The sequence below is a fragment of the Bos javanicus genome, chromosome 13 (genome assembly GCF_032452875.1).
Source record: "Bos javanicus breed banteng chromosome 13, ARS-OSU_banteng_1.0, whole genome shotgun sequence".
Lineage (NCBI taxonomy): Eukaryota > Metazoa > Chordata > Mammalia > Artiodactyla > Bovidae > Bos > Bos javanicus.
This window is the reverse complement of record NC_083880.1, coordinates 79,148,971-79,166,542: the sequence shown is the minus strand read 5'-3', so window position 1 is coordinate 79,166,542 and position 17,572 is coordinate 79,148,971. Positions and strand designations below refer to the sequence as shown.

The following is a 17,572-nucleotide window of genomic DNA, read 5'->3' as shown; positions in this document are numbered from 1 at the left end:
GAATGGGGCGGAAGGTAGGTTCAAGAGGGAGGCAACATACGTATAACTCTGATTTACGTTAATATATGGCAGAGACCAACACAACACTGTAAAGTAATTATCCTCCAATTAAAAACAAATGGGCTTCCCTGGCAGCTCAGACAGTAAAGAATCTGCCTGCAGTGCAGGAGACTCAGGTTTGATCCCTAGGTCAGGAAGATCTTTGAAGAAGGGAATGAAAAACCACTCCAGTATTCTTGCCTGGAGAACTCCATGCACAGAGGAGCCTGGCGGGCTACAGTCCATGGGGTCACACAGAGTCAGACACAAGTAAGAAACACACACACACATATCCACACTCACAAATTTTTTAAAACAATCCACCTGCCAATGCAGAGGACACAGGTTCGATCCCCGGTCTGGAAGACTCCACATGCCTCGGGACAACTAAACTGGTGCGCCCCAGCTATGGAAACCGCACGCCCTAGAGCCCATGCTCCGCAGCAAGAGAAGCCACTGCAATGAGAAGCCCACGGGCCGGAACCAGACAGCAGCCCCCACTCACCGCTGCACGAGAAAGCCCGCATGCACCAACCTAGTACCAGCACAGCCAAAAAATAAAATTCTGCATTGAACTCCAGATACAAAGTACGGTGATAATCGGATCTTAGCTTTTTTTTAAAAGTGGGGGTCAGAGGGAGCAGCTGAGGGTTTTCTATGAGCTGCTGATGAAACACCACAGATCACAAGGCTGCTGGTTTTCACTGGTTCTCAAAGTCAGGGCTGCCATGCAGATCTGATGGAGAGCTCTCTGCAATTAATACCTTCAAGACAGTTCTTGAGGAAAAGCATTCATAGGACCATTTTGGCACCGGATTTCACACACCCTCACATATCTGCTCCAGATTCACGCACCTGCCTGCGTGACTTCTTCACTCTGAGAATCAGGAGGCATCTCTAGCTCAACACACCCCCAAGCTTCCTAATTTCCAATCTCCTCTCTCCACTGCCTAGCCCCAGCCCTCTAGCACACCCTGTTTTATGACGCCACCATCTAAGCATCTGGGAGCGGCCCTGGGTCTCTCACTGTCCCTGGCCTCCACCGTCAGCAAGCTTTGGTGGCTCCATCTCCAGAATCCCAGCCCTGCCTCGCGCCCACTGGGCCACCTTTGCCTTTCGCCCCCGGCTGCCCTGGTTCATGCCTGCCCTCCCTGTCTGCACAGTGGCTTCCCTTTGCATTTATTTTTTCCGCAAATTTATGAAGGCATGATCGACAAAGTGTGCATAGGTAAGACATACAACGTGGTACCTTGATATGTTAAGAATTGTGAAACTGGAGGAGATTACGATGGCAGAGTACAAGGGCGTGCACGCAATCTTCTCCTGACAGAGCACCAGAATAGCAACGAACTGTTGAACGACCGTCGACAGGGACACTGGAACCCACGAAACAAAGATACCTTATGTCCAAGGACGAAGGAGAAGCCACACCGAAATGGTAGGAGCGGAACAATTATAATAAAATGAAATCCTATACCTGCTGGGTGGGCAACTCACAAACTGGAGAACAGTAATACCAGAAGAGTTCTGGCACTGCCATGAGGATTCTAGCCCCACATTAGGCTCCCCAGCCTGGGGACCCAGCCAGGGGACTGCGAATCCCCAGGGAATCTGACTGAGGGCCCGTGGGATTTGATTGCAGAGCTTCCATGGGACTAGAGGAAACAGAGACTCTTGGAGGGCACAAACAGGGTCTTGTGCACACGAGGACCCAGGGGAGAGGAGCAGCGACCCCACAAGAGACTGAGCCAGACCTACCTGTGAGTGTCTGAGGGTCTCCTGCAGAAGGGTGGGCTGGCAGTGGCCTGCCACGGTGGTGGGGGCACTGGTGGTGGCAGTTGTGGGAGATGCATCTCAGCACATGCCCTCTTGGAGGTACCAATAGCCCTACTATAGAGGCCTTGCGTGCTGCAGTTCATGGGGTTGCAAAGAGTCGGACACAACTGAGCGACTGAACTGAACACGGAAGTTTAATGCATTTCTATATACTAACAATAAAAGATCAGAAAGAGAAATTCAAGATGCAATTCCATTTACCATTGCAGCAAAAACAATAAAATACCTAGGAATAAACATACCTAAGGAGACAAAAGACCTGTACTCCAAAAACTATAAGATGTTGATGAAAGAAACTGAAGAAGACAAACAGATGGCAAGATATACTGTGGTCACAGATTGAAAGAATCAATATTGTCAAAATGGCTATGCTACCCAGGTAATCTACAGATTCAGTGCAATCCCTATCAAATTACCAATAGCGTTTTTCACAGAATTTGAACAAAAAAATCTCAAAATTTGTATGAAGACATAAAAGACTCCAAATAGCCAAAGGAATCTTGAAAAAGGAAAAAAAAAAAAAAGGAGCTGGAAGAATCAGGCTCCCAGACTCTACTACAAATCTACAGTCATCAAAACAGTATGGTGCTGGCAGAAAAATAGAAATACAGACCAGTGGAATAGGATGGAAAACCCAGAAATAAGCCCACGAACCTAGTCAGTTAATCTATGACAAAGGAAACAAGACAACACAGTGTTGGAAAGACGGTCTCTTTAACAAATGCTGCTGGGAAACTGGACAGTCACATGTCAAAAGATGAAATTAGATCATTCCTTAACTCCATACACAAAAGCAAGCTCAAATTGGGTTAATGACCTAAATTAGATTGGACACTATAAAACTCTTAGAGGAAAACATAGGCAGAGTACTCTCTGACATAAATCACAGCAACATCATTTTTAATCCATCTCCCAGAATAATGGAAATAAAAGCAAAAACTAACAAATGGGACCTACTTACATGCTTTTGCACAGCAAAGGAAACCATAAATAAAAACATAACCTACAGATTGGGAGAAAATATCTGCAAATGTGATGTGACTGATAAGGGATTAGTCTCAAATTTACAAACAGCTTATGACACTTAATAGCATCAAAACAAACAACCCACTCAAAGAAACGGGCAGAAGGGCAAACAGACGTTTCTCTAAAGAGGACACACAGATGGCGAATGGGTGCAAGGGGGGACGCTCAAAGTCACTGATCACAGAAACGCGACTCACGACTGCAAGGAGATCACCTCACCCCAGTCGGCGTGGCCATCATCCGAACATCCGCCAACAGTACACCCTGGAGCGGGTGTGGAGAGAAGGGAACCCTCCTGTGTGTGGGTGGGACTGTAAATTGGTACAACCACTATGCAGAACAGTATGGAGGCTCCTTAGAAAAACTAAAAACAGCTACCATAGGACCCTGCAATCCCACTCCTGGGCATGTATCCAGAGCAAAACATGGCCCGAAAAGACAGACGCACTCCAGTGTTCACTGCAGCACTGTTTACAGTAGTCCAAACACGGAAACAACCCAAACCTCCATCAGCAGAGGAGTGGATAAAGAAGACCTGGCGCGTACGTATAAATACACACATATATACACAATGGAATATCACTCAGCCCTCAAAAAGAATGAAACAAGTCCATCTGCAGCAACATGGATGTACCCAGAGAGTGTCACACTGTGGGAAGCAAGTCAGAGGAGGGGAAACATATGACATCCTTTATATGTGGAATCTACAAAGAAATGATACATATGAACTTACAAAACAGAAAGGGACTTATAGACTTAGAAAATAAACTCATGGTTCCGGGGGTGGGGAGGAGGGGAAGAGAGTTAAGGGAACTATGTCTTAGTTTGGGAAGATCACGTATGGGCACAGTGCTATGTTTAAATGGATAACAAAAACCTACTGTAGAGCACATGAGCTCTGTTTGATGTTCTGTGCCGGCCTGACCTGGAGGGGGTTTGGAGAAGAACGGATGCGTGTGTGTGCGTGGCTGAGTCCCTTCACTGTTCACCTGAAACCATCTTAACACTGTGAATCGGCTATGCCTCAATACAAAACGGTTTTGGTGTTAAAAAAAATAATAAAAATAAAATTTAAAAAAAAACTATGAAATTGGAGGACATAGTGCTGATGAAATAAGACAAACACAGAGACCCACACACACTGCATGGCTTTACTTACATATGGAATCTGTGAGAGAAAATGAAGTCAAAATCTTAGAAACAGAAAAAGCGGTTTCCGAGGGTGAGGGCAATAGTGAGGGGTTGGTACAAGGGTACAAAACCTCAGCTGTAGTTCTGAGGATCTCATGTAAAACACAGTGACTGGAGTTAACACTGAGTGTGTGTACGCTCCGTCCTGTCTGACTCCGCAACCCCACGGACTGTAGCCCGCCAGGCTCCTCTGTCCATGGAATTTTTCAGGCAAGAACACGGGAGCAGGCTGCCATTTCCTACTACAGGGTATCTTCCCAACCCAGGGATCGAACCCAAGTCTCCTTCGTCTCCTGCATTGGCAGGCATATTCTCTACCACTAAGTCACCTGGGAAGCCCCAAGAGCATATCACCATTGTATCACGGAAATAAGCTAACAGTACAGCATTCAAAAAAAGTAGCAGACGGGACTTCCTGAGAGGTCCAATGGTAAAGAATCTTCCTCTCATGCAGGGGACATGGGTCTGATCCCCGGGCCGGGAAGATCCCACATGCCTCAGAGGAACTAAGTCCGAGAGCTGGACTACTGAAGCCTGAGCGCCTAGAGCTGTGCTCTGTAACAAAAGAAGGCAGGACAAGGCGACTAGAGAGCAGTCCCTGCTCGCTGCAGGGACAGAAAACCGCATGCAGCCAGGAAGACCCAGGGTGCAGCCAAAAATAAAGAAAAGGATAAATAAATAACAGTAATGGATGTGTCATTTAATGGGGGGTCCTTTCACAGTTTTTATCATCTCATCATGATGTACACTTTAAATATTTTACAATTTCACTTGTCACACCTCAGTAAAGCTGAAGACGACATCGGTGTTCTGTGGGAGAAAAACAGTAGAAGACTCCTACTCTGCCATCTCGCTGGTATCACTTTTTAAATTCAAAATAACAGGCAGCTCAGTCACTTAGGTCTGAGAGGCTTAGCAGCCACCAGCCACAGGACCAAGACCTTCCCTTCCCGTTTAGAATGATCTAGAATTCTGTCAAGACTTGCGACAACCTTCCCTGCTCACCGCTTCACCAGACTCACCTCTGGCCACACGGTCAGCCGGTCTTGAGTTCCTCACCCTGTCCCAACCCATCTCACCTCTGTCTCGGCTTTGACAAGGGCCGAAACGCTCTGACCCCGAGGTTCGTGGCCTTGCTCGCCCTCATCTCTTGGGTCCTCAATCAAACATGTCACCCTCAAAAGGCTTCCCTGACCTCACAGAATGTGGGGTCTCCCCCTCCCCCCCGCCCGCCCCCCGACACACACACACACACACACACACACACACCCCCAGCACAACAGAATCGGACTGGAGTTGATACTGAGTGCGTGTTTGTCAGTCTCGTCTGACTCTCTGCAACCGCGTGGACTGTTCCAACCACTGGCTTGTTTACCGTCTGCCTCCTACACCTGTAAATTCCATGAGCGCCAGGACAGTCTGTTTTGGCTCAGTGCCATGTGCCCAGACCCTGCCCTCAGGAGGCCCTCCGGAAGTGTGTGCAGAATGAACAAACACGTCCACGTTTCACACACGCAAGTGACACGAGGAACAATGGGTTCATCCGGAATGCATGGAAAATTCATCATTTCCTAATATTCAACACATTTTAAAAAGCCAAACATCTGACTCCTGTCCCGTATGTCTCACTTTATTCACTTCTAATTACACATCCGGGTATGATTCCAGACTGGCTCCTGGAGCGAGCCAGCTCCCTGTGCTGCAGACGGCAGTCAAGACCATCCTTCCTAGGAACCCAAGCCCGCCAGGCTCTTATCTGCCTTCTGGCACCCTGCCGTCACCCGTGGCCCTGCCGCCTGTAAAAAAGCCGGCTGCTTCGGCTCCACGGCTCCCTGGGGACAGGGAAGAGCGGGGCGGCCGGCCAGCTGCCGTTTACAAGCCGAACGCGACCCGCGGCCGCCCCGGGGAGTCTGTTTGACAAGGTGAACCTGGCGGGCAAGGCGCTCCTGCTCCGCCAGTCACACCGTTGACGCGCTTGGCCGGCAGCTCGCCTCCATCTGGTCCTCTGCAGACACAGCTGCGGCCCGCCGCTCCCGGACCAACCTTCTCAGCGGCTCTCCAGACGCCGCGGAGCGGGCCAGGGCACCGCGTGGGCGCCGCGGCCTCGCGGAGGGTCCGACCTCCGCACCGCGGACGCCTCGGCTGCTCCGACGGGCCCCCGGCGCCCAGAGCGGGTCTGCGCCTCTGAGCGCCGAGGAGGGGGCCCCAGCACCCTCAGCCTCACCCTCGGCGCGAACCGTTTCGTCCTTCACCCCTCCTGTCGTCAGGCTGTCAAGCCGCCCCGCATCTCCCCCTCCTGCGCCCACCCCAGCTCCCAAAGCATGGCCGCGGCGTCTCTGCTCTCCACACCTCATGGCTCACCGTCAGCAAAACCCCACATGGGCAGCCTTTCCCGCCCAAGTGCCTGGTGTTTTTGCGCCGAAACCCACCCGCCTCCCAAAGCCCCGGCTTCCCTCACAGACGGCCATGGTACATGATCCCAAACGCAGTGGCTTAAAGTGATTCAAATTCGCTACCTTACGGCTGTGGAGGTCAGAGGTCCAAAATGGTGTCACTGAGCTCAACTCGAGGTGCCCGCGAGGCCGTGTCCCTCCTGCGGGCTCGTGGGGAGGGCCGGCTTCCCGGCCTGTGGGCCTGCCGCCATCTTAGAGCCAGCCGCCGCCATCTTAGAGCCAGCCGCCGCCATCTTAGAGCCAGCCGCCGCCATCTTAGAGCCAGCCGCCGCCATCTTAGAGCCAGCCGCCGCCATCTTAGAGCCAGCCGCCGCCATCTTAGAGGCGCGCCCTCTCTGGGGCTGCGTCTCCGGCCTCCCTTTTATAAGGACGCTTGTGGCTACATTGGGCCCACTTGGACAACCCACGTTAGTCATTCCACGCACAGATTAGCGATCACACCTGCAAGTCCCCCACTGCCGTGTAGGGTAACGTGCACAAGCGCCATGGTGTCAGTAGACCTCTGTGGGGAGTCGTGGTCTGGCCCTCGATGCCCCTCAGAGGGGCTGCCTGTCTCCCACCACCCTTGTATCACTGGGCTCCAGGTTAGGGGGCTTCTTTACTTTTTTTTTTTTTTTTTTTTTTTGCCACTTCTAGACTATTCTCCACCCAGGCACTGTCCTCATTTCTCAGCAACTGTAGGTCTTGAGTCTGGGCACTTTATTCTGCCGTACCCCGTCTTAATTTTCAGCAATTTCATCCCCCTCAAGCGGTGCTCTGGCCTTCCTGACTTCTCAGTTTCTCCAGTTCTTCTGGTCCTGTGACACTGTCCTCCTCCATAGGCCATTCTACCCTAGAGCTGTGGTGCTCAAACCTGCGTGCTCATCAGAAAGCTGGGGGTCGGGCTGACGAGAACACAGATTGCTGGCTCCACCCCCAGAGATTCTGACCAGCAGGTCTCGGGTGGGGCCAGAGACCCGCATGTCCGACCAGGCCCAGGTGATGCCCAGTCCTGGAACCACGGCCCTTAGTCCTCGGAGTGCTAGCAACCGTAGCCCAGCCTCCCACCGACACTGTCTCAGTATCAGGCACCCCCCTTTCCACACTGTCTTCTCTAGCTCTGACTCCAGTAACCCCCACATCCCACCTGCCACCCACGATCCTTTGCCTTTCCACCTTTTTTTTCACTTTTGCCTTTCCCTTGACATGCTCCCTCTTCCCCCTCCCCAGCTTAAATCCCACAGACCAGCATTGCCCACCCGCCCAAGCTGGTTAAATCCAATGCTCTGTTTCCTCCATGCCCACAAATGTGGCCACAGAAAAACATAAAGGCACTGCAGACCATGACCGTCACTGCCTGGACACCAGAGACCATTTCTCCTTGTCCTCCACTCTAGACTCTTCTAGATGCCCTCTCTCTCTTTGAACTCCCAGCGCCTCCTCCAGCCACCCTGCCTCTCTTCTCCCAGCCTTTCTTCCTATTTGGGAAGGAACACAGAAGCAGCTAGAAGGAGCTGCCATGAACTCTTACCACCACACCTGCCCCACTAGCATCAGGGCCCCTGTGCTCACTTGGCTTTGCCTTTGATACTTCAAAAACCACCCTGTTCCTTTCTTAGATGTACCCCCTCCATTCCCTCCCACCTTGTCAAGACATCACCCAGCCTCCTTCTCTATTAGACAATTCTGATCAAAATACAAATACGCAGTTGCTTCTCCTATCTCAAACATAATTGTGAATCCTACAATTCCCCTTCAGTGATTGCCTTATTTCTGTTTTCCTTTACAGTGAAACTCTTTGAAGTACTGTATGTGTCCACCTTCTCCCATGCCTCTCCCCTCCCATTCTCTCCTGAACTCACTCCCATCAGCTTCCATGCCCAGTGATGCTACCCTGTCAAAGTCATCAGCGACCCCAGGTCCTTATTAAATCAGTGGTCAATAGTCCACGGTCATTTCGCTGGAACGGTCAGCAGCACCAGCAGGTTAAGCCTTCCTACTTTCCTGACACGCTTCCTTCACTGGCCCCAGGCCCCCAAGTCACTTCTTTTCCACTGGCCTCTCCTCACCATCTATCTCTGGTTCCTCCTCATCTTCCTAACACTGGGATACCCTCAGGCTCAGCTCTTGGACCTCTTTTCCATCTGCCCTAGCTTCCTTGGTGACCACACCCAATCACTTAAATACTATCTCCGTGCCCAGGACACCCACGTTTATATCACCTGCCTGCCCTGGATCCTACCCCTGAATTCTAGACTCAATTTTCCACCAGCCTACTTGATAAACTCCATTTGGAACTGAAGGTGGCATCTGGTTCGACAGTGAGGAACTGAGGCCCTCAGTCCACAGCCCAGGGAGAATCGAGTCCTGCCAACAGCTGCTGATTTTGCCTGGAAAGGGATCCCACCCCGTCAGGCCTTCAGCAGCCTCTCAGCTGCCTCCTTGATCACAGCCCCATGAGTAACCCTGAGCAGAGGCCCCAGTTAAGCTGCTCCTGGCTTTCCAACTCAGACTGTGAGATAATAAATGTGTTCTTTTCAGCTGCTAAGTTTTGAGGTAATCTGTTACACAGCTACAACCAATGAACCATTACAGAGAGGTCAAGTAACCAGCCTGAGGTCATACTCCTGTTGGAAGGGAGTCAGGATCCAAGCCCAGTCTATCCCCTACATCAGTGGTCCCCAACCTTTTCGGTCAACTCATTAGAAAAGACTCTGAGGCTGGGATAGACTGAGGGCTGGATAAAGGGATGACAGAGGATGAGATGGTTGGATGGCATCACCGCCTCAATGGACAGGAGTTTGAGCAGTCAGGAGTCAGTGAAGGACAGAGAAGCCTGGCGTGCTGCAGTCTATGGGGTTGCAAAAGAGTTGGACGTGACTTAGTGACTGAACAACAACCTTTTTGGCGCCAGAGACCAATTTCATGGAAGACCATTTTTCCACAGAAAAATGGGATTTGGAGGGATGGTTTCAGGATGATTCAAGTGCATTATATTTATTGTTCACTTTATTTCTAACCTAATTCCGCTGCTGATCTGACAGGCAGTACGGTCCTTTGGCACGGAGGCTGGGGACACTCGCCCTAGACCTTGTGTTTTTAAATTTCAAAACAGGGACTTCCCTGGTGGTCCAGTGGTTGGGACTTCACCTTCCAATGCAGAGGGTGTGGGTTCAATCCCTGGTCAGGAAGCTCAGATCCCACATGCCTTGTGGCCCCTAAAAACCAAAACATAAAACAGAAGCAGTATTGTAATAAATTCAATAAAGACTTTAAAAAGAGCCCACATCCACACACACACAAAAAGCTTTACAAAAATAAACTTCAAAGCATACCACATCTCAGAACATTCCCCATCTTGAGTTACAAAGGACGTTTCCACCAGCACCTCTGCAAAGCAGAAGGCCACCTGAGAGCGCCGGCCCTAACAGGGGGATGGGTCTAAACATCGGCCTCCTTACTGGTCTCCTGCTTCTCCCACCCACTCACTCAGCTGCCAGGCGTTGGTTCTGAGGCACCAAATGGACCACATCACTTATAGATTTAAAGCCCCATGATGACCCATCCAGGGGTCCTCAGGCTGCCGTCCGTCCTGTCCAGAGCTGGTGCCCACATGTTCACTGCACACCCCTCCTGCTCGCAGTCCACAGACCTCCCTCTGCTGGGTCCTTCCTCCCAGGCGGCCATCCACCCCTACGTGGGGATTCTGGGGGAGCCTCCTCCCACCCACTCAACACCTGGTCACATGCTCCCCTTTATCCTCACGGCCCCCTCTCCTGGGTCCCGAGCATCAGCATTTAAACTAGCTGGGTGGCCCCCGTCTACATAAACCAGAAATAAAGACGGAGAAAGTCATCACCCCCCACACCCCTCTCCAGCCCCTGGCCTGGCTCTCTCCGCACACCCCAGCCAAGAAAAGAGCTGTTCACGCGTCTTGTCCCCGTGTCCTCTCCTCCTGCTCACCCTCCATTGCTGCCCTTGGCAGTCTCTGCCCACAGCATGCTGCCAAAACCAAGGCCACTGGGGCCCTCCTCCAGCTGAACCAAATGGGTCCTTCTCGAGCCTTCCCTTCCTGGGCTTCTCTGCAGCGTTCCACACTGTTGACTGCTCTCCACCATGTGAACCTGCTCCTTCGCTCTTGGTTTTCTGGACATCCATGCACCTGTCTTCCTCCTGCCCATTGGCTCCTTGTCCTCCGCAGCCCAAACGGAGGTCCCCCAGGCATCAGCCCCCAGGCCCTCTTGTCGTCTCCTCCACGGGGACCCCGTTGCTTTGACTCCCATCCTGGGATGAACAAAAGCTATGTTCATTAGCTTCAATTCAGACTCTTCTTCACCCACTGACACCCCAAGTAAATGGACCTGGGGCCCGTCACCTCTCCACAGCCCTGAAAACACCGTTCTCTTCCTGTGAACCCCTCTCTGAAGACGACATCACCATCAGCTCCACTGTCAGACCCGGAACCCCAGCCTTCAGCCTGCCTCCCCCTCCCCAGTCCCATACGGTGAACGGAGTGCCCCCCTGGCACCCCCATCTCCATACCCCACTGCCTTGGTTTTGGTCTAGTGCCTATTAAATGACCCCTCCCCGACTGTCCTTTCTCCCCCATGAGAAGGTCAGCTTCCTGAGGGCAGGGCCCCATCCGTCCAGCCTGCAGCTGTGCCTGCAGCTCTGAGAAGGGCCAGGCGCGTGGCAGGCACTCCAGTGTATGAGGGATGGACAGACAGCGCGCAGTCAGTTTTCTCTGGGATCCGTGGCTGCAGCCCGCCTCCTGAGATGCTCTTCCACTGCAACCAGCATGGCCTGAGAGGGCTGGGGGTGTTCGGAGGGACACAGACTTCCTCCTGCACTTGACTCAACCAGAACCCCAGGTCAGAACCAAATCACTCCTCTGGTGTCCAGCCTGTAGCAAAGGAGAGAGGGAACCCATGGTGGCAGGAGGCGTGCAGGGCCAGGAAATCAGGCATCTGGAGTGAGGTCAGCTGAACAGTGGTCCCCAGAGAGGTCCACATCCTGATTCCTGGGACCTGGGACTATGTCACCTTATAAGGCAAAGGGGACTTTGTGACTGTGATGATGTTAAGAATCTGGGGGTTGGGAGATTATCCTGGATGATCTAGGTGGACCCACTGCCATCACAGAGTCCTTTATAGGAGGGAGGCAGGAAGGTCAGAGAAGGAGCTGTGGTGGCAGAAGCAGAAGTCAGAGTGATGTGAGCCAAGGAACATAGGAAGCGTCTAGAAACTGGAAAAGGCAAACAGATTTTGCCAGATTCTGCTCTGGAGCCTCTAAAAGGAGCAGCCCGGCTGACATCTTGCCTTTAGGACTCCTGACCTCCAGAAATGTAAGATAATTAATTTGTGATGTAAGCCATTAAGTTTGTGGTGACTTGTTGTGGCAACAGGAAACTTGTAAGAAATAGTAGTAGCTAATCTTCCCTAACAACCTGCCAGGTGGGCGCCAGCCACTTCAGTGGGCCATGAACATGGACCGAAAACTCAGGCTAAAATCCTGGCCCTCAATGTGATTGTGTTAGGAGGTGCCTTTGGGAGTAATTAGGTCTTGAGGGTGGAGCCCTCGTGAAGGGGATTATTGCCCTTACAAAAGAGGCTCCAGAGAGCTCTCCTTCCACCCCATGAGGACACAGGGAGACGTGGGCAGTCTGCAGGCCACAAGAGGGTCCTCACCAGGACCTGCCCATGTTGGCATCCTGCTCTCAGACTCCCAGCCTCTGGAACTGTGAGAAATCAATTCCTATTGTTCACAAGCATCTTCCCCCCTCCCCCCACCAACTCCGCCCCGCCATCATGGTACTTGGTTATAACAGCCCAAACGGATGGAGACAGTCATTCCCAGAATTCTGCCAAGAAGGCTCTCTTACCTACATTTTACTCATCAGGAATCAGAGGCCCCGAGAGGTGGCATGACTTCCCCAGGGCCACAGGACTGGCTGCAGCAGAGCCCAGCTGCACAGCCCCGGCTCTTTGACTCCGAAGCCCGTGTTCTCCCATCTGAGCCGCACTGCTTCTCCAGTGCCCCTCCACCTCTTTGGGCTTCAATTTCCCCATTTGTCTCATGAATCGATTTAATTAGATCAGCCCATCCAACCAAACACAAACTTCGTGAGCTGTTAGCAGGTGTTCCATGGGGAAGAGACTGGGGGAAGCAGGTTTACGGTATGATATCTTTGGAAGCACTGAGTTGGAGTTTGAAAGCTTTTCTTGCTTTTTTTGCTGCAGGCCTTCTCAGAACCTCTCAGAGACGAAGAGTACCACGGCTGTTTAAAAGGTGGGCAGTGCCCACAGCATTTCCTGCCTGGCTGACCCATGGGGCCATGTGGAGCAGAACATTGCTCAGGACTAAGTCTGGGGACACCTCACTCTGAAATGCTGATGATCTGGACAGTCTTTTCATTTACAAAGGGCCTGGGTTCTATGAGCTTTCAACCTCCCCCCACCCCCCCACCCCCATCAGCGGTCTTCAACTGATGCTAATACTGCTAAGTTCTGCTCCGAGGAGGGAGACCCAGGTCGAGTCTGCCACTGAGCCCCCAGGGAAGCCTGGCTGTAGCCTGCCTCCTGGGATGGCTCCTTCCCCTTCTCTGAGATTCCTGTCATTGCACTGACAAATTGCCACAAACATGTGCCTTAAAACAGCGGACCGTTATTGCCTTACAGTTTGGGAGGTCAGAAGCCTCTGGGCTACAGTCAAGGTGCTGGCAGGGCTGTATTCCTTCTGGAAGCTCAAGGATTTTTCCTGCGTTTTCCAGCTTCTGGGGGCCACCGCCACTCCTTGGCTCATGCCCCTTCCTCCAGCTTCAGCACCAGCAGTGGCAGGCCCAGCCTTCCTCGCAGCCTCGGTCATCCACGTTTACGGGCTCTTGTGGTTCCACTGGACCCACCCGGGTCCCCCAGGCCAGTCTCCTGGTCATGAGGTCAGCTGACTAGCAAGCTTAATTCCAGCTGCAACCTTAATGCCCCCTCTTGAGGTGGCATCCATTCACGGGTTCCAGGTTCTAGGTGGATGTCTTCAGGGGCTGTTACTGTGCTTCCCTCGCCTCCTCTGCTCAGCTCTGAACTCAGCACAGTAACAGTGCTCAGAGCTGTGCCTGTGATGCTCTCACCATGGCCCCCGGGGCGGCTGGCGCCCGTCACCCCTCCTGACAGGAAACCGAGGCTCAGAGGTGTGAAGTTGCCTGCTGAGGCCGCCCAGCAGGAAAACAGCCCAGCTGGGGCTCATGGCCACGTCCACGCATGCGCCTCAGGAGCCCAGGCTCTTGGCCACCATGGGGGGCACCTGTTACCCGCCACGGGCCAGCTCCTCCCGCAGTGAGCGCCCCCACCGGTTTCGCTCAGGAGAGTGGACACAGTCCTAAGCTCCATGCGTCAGTTCCACAGGCCTGTGAGCACACTTCCCTGGCCCTCAGGGTTCTCCTCCCTGGGCCTCCGCCAGCTAGTGTGCAGAAACACTCGACGTGCAAAGACCCCACGCGGGCCTCACTGGGTGAGTCTGTATAAATGGTGGCCACCCTTTGGGGGGCGGGGAGTGGTGATTCTCCTGACTGTATCATAAAGCCACAGACAGGGCTTCTTCCCTGGCGGCTCAGCGGCAAAGAATCCGCCTGCCAATGCAGGAGATAGGGGTTCAATCCCTGATCAGTGAAGATCCCACATGCAGTGGAGCAAACAAGCTGTGTGCCACAACTACCGAGCCTGTGCTCTAGTCTGGCAGCCGCAACTACCGAGCCCACCTTAATGCGAAGCGTGCTCTGCGAACAAGAGCAGCCAGCACCATGAGAAGCCCGAGCGCTGCAACTCAAGTAACCCCGCCCGCCACAGCGAGGGGAAAGCCCACGGGCAGCGATGAAGACCCAACACAGCCGAAAACAAATGCATGAATAAAATATAAAATGACTGACTTGGAAAAAATGAACCATCAGTAAGTATTTTTCTCAAAAGCTGCGCACAACATTGGAAATCCAACAACCAGGGATGTGAACATGCCTGGTTCTGTTGAACCAGAATCTGGTGAGTGCCTGGGCCAGGTGCTTCTACTCGGGTCTGCTCACAGGGTCCATCCAGAGCACCTGGAGACTTTGCTCAGTAGCTCCGTCCTCACTGCACATCCCGGGAAACCGAGGCCGGGTAGCTGGGTGAGAGCTCCTACTCATTTACACGTGTACTCAACAGTATTTACTGATGCTGAGGATGTGTTCTGGACACAGCAGGGGAGAGCTCACATTCTGGCAGGAGACAGACTGTGAACCGTAGACACAGAAGGGATGGAGATGAGTGACGAGAGCCACGGAAGAGGGAAGCGGCTGGTCAGGCCAGGGGGCTGGATGGGCAGGTGGGTGGGCGCTGGTAGGGTGGCTGGCTGAGTGACCGTGAGTGTTAGGGTGTGCCTGGAACCAAACGAAGCCCGGATCACAGTCACACCGTGGGCCAGGGCTCTCCTTGTTTTTCAGGCCAGATGTGAGGCTCCAGGAGGGCCCCCTCTGATGACCACACGGCGTGAAGTGGCAGAGTTAGGACCTGAACCAGGTCTGTGTGCCCCACACAGGTACCTGTAACCCCTGCCCCCAGACAGGACCACGAGGCCACAGCATGAGGGGGTGCTGCCCATGAGCTTCAGATCAACACTGTCACAGGGTTACATCAAAACACAGCCGGGGCCTGTCCTGGTTCCCCCAGCAAGAGAGGAAGAGGACGAGGTGCCCCTAAGGTGGGTGGGGAAGACCCGCTCAAGGAGGTTTGTTTGGAGGGTCTAAAAACCCAAACCTGGCCACGAACGCTAGTGCGGAAACGCACGTCTTCTCCCCGTGAATATTACAAGTCTTAGAAATCCAGCTTCCTTCCCAGGCCAGGCTGGAGGGGGGTGAACTCCTGCCAGCTGGAACCCCAACGTGCTCCCTAAGTGGGTACAGCTGTCGGCTTCTGTGTTTCGGAACCGTTCACGTGTTACTGTGACATTAAATACTTTTCTTCCTAATGAGCACTTCCCCCTCAAACGCCCGAAGGTGAGAAGAGACATCCTCTGGGCCCAGCCAAGGCCAAGTCTGTGAAGAAATTTCCCTGCCGCGGACACTGGGGCACGTTCTGTTAATAACACGAGGAGTGCTTCCCGAGGCAGAGACGCTCGGTGGAGCCCTGCTGCCCCCTAGAGGGACAGGTCCCCGAGGCCCAGGCGGGAGGCGATGCTGGTCCTGGGGCCCGGGGCTCCCCCTGGGCCTCCTGTAAGGCCCCCCTCTCCCCCGCCTCTCTGCCCCTCCTCTGCATCTCACTCCAGGACCACCTTTCGCCTGACCTCCGTCCATCTGCCACGTCAACACGTTGTAGGAGGAGCCCCCAGCTCCACTAGCCGGTCCCAAGCTCCCAAGGACTCAGCTCGCTCTGCCCAAAACACTGGCCCCCAGGACACTGGCCAGGCCTCTCTGAAGACTTTAAAGCCCCCAACCCTAAAGAAAATAGGGTTTTTATCCCAGCCTCCAGCCTGATTCAAACAAGCCCATTCTTAAGAGTTAAGATAAGGAAAGAGTAGGGAGCTCTAAGGGGCTTCCTAGGTGGCTCTAGTGGTAAAGAACCTGCTGCCAGCACAGGAGACATAACAGACTCGAGTTCGATCCCTGGGCTGGGAAGATCCCCTGGAGAAGGAAACGGCAACCCACTCCAGTATCCTTGCCTGGAGAATCCCACAGACAGAGGAGCCTGACGGGCTACAGTCCACGGGGTAGCAGAGTCGGACAGGACTGAAGCCACTGAGCATGCACGCAAGGAGCTCTAAGATGTTTCAGGATGTTGCATGATGACTACTTTTAGGGTCTTTTTTTTTTAAATAAATATTCCTCAAATTATTAACAAAAATTTGTGGTGCCTGGCTCTGATTGTGAGTAAGAACGTTAACATTTAATTATTCCTCAGGATTAGCTGTGGCTTTTGAAGCAAGTTCTAGGAACCCTGTGGTTGTGAAGGAACCTCACGGGTTCACTCCCTGAACCCTCGGGGTGGTTCCAGGAGACTGTGTCATTGCTGCCAGCACTTTACCTATGAGGAAACTGAGGCACAGAGGGGTGCAGCAACTGGCCAAGATCACACTCGGCCAGGAAGTGAGGGCACGTTTCCAACCTGGTCCGGCTCAGCACCTGGGGTCCAGCCCAAGTGTGACATCTTCCGTGAAGCCTTCCCTGACCTCCCTGGTTGAAGCTGGTCCACCCATCCCGCCCTAGCCAGCCCCCAACCCTGCTGGTCTTGCCCCTCCCTGCTTTCCTCTGCAGCTCTACCTGCAACCCGCGGGAATGTTTGTTTCTGCTGGGTCTGCCTCCCGCGCTGCAAAGTCGGCCCTGTGAAAGCAGCTAATGGATATGTTTGCGTTGCTTCAGTCTCCCCGGGACCCAGCACTGTGCCTGGACCGTGGCAGGTGGGCCCTTGATATTTCTAGAAGGGAGGGAGGGAGGGAGAAAGGAAGGGAGGCGGTTTCCGTTCTCAGGAAGCTCCCACTTAATGGGGGGAAATTTGGCAGGTGGATTCTTGATCACTAGCCGCCAGTTCACTGACGCTCAAGCACCTCACAGGAAGGCCTCACAGGACACAGACACTAGGGGTCTCATCCGAGGAGCTGCTCCCACAGGTGGGCGGTCAGCTCAGCGCTCCAGGCCTGGGGCACTTGCCTCTCCCTGGGCAGGGGTGCCGGACGCCAGGCCTCTCCGGCTGTGCCAGTCACCACTGCTGCCATGAGCAGACCTTCACAGTATTTTCTATCCCGCCTTTTGGAGCCCCTGGAATCCCCCCTTTCCCTCAGCCCACACCCTTGCCAAATGCAGCCACCGTCTTCCCCCCAGGTGTGTCTCTCAGCTAAACACACAGGCGCTTGCCCCCATCCTGTGCAGGCCCCCACCCCCACCCTGCCCAAGGCCACGGCCGCCCCTCACCGGGAGCTTCCCAGAGCCCCCTGGTTGGAGGTGACCGCTCCCAGTCTGGTCCCTTCCAACAGCCTGCAGGCCCTGGGGGATGGAGGTCTCATGCCCACCTGTCTGCACAGACCACATGGCA

General features: G+C 53.5%; 1 long non-coding RNA gene across 1 annotated transcript; it reads right to left on the bottom strand.

Moving 5' to 3' along the window:
* Positions 1-4,030: 4,030 nt before the first annotated feature.
* On the bottom strand, positions 4,031-17,029 carry LOC133259903 (uncharacterized). Its single transcript, XR_009740577.1, has 2 exons — positions 10,488-17,029; positions 4,031-9,742 (listed from the first exon to the last, which is right to left on the bottom strand). It is a non-coding gene; the product is annotated as an uncharacterized LOC133259903 (long non-coding RNA).
* Between the last annotated feature and the right edge of the window lie 543 nt (positions 17,030-17,572).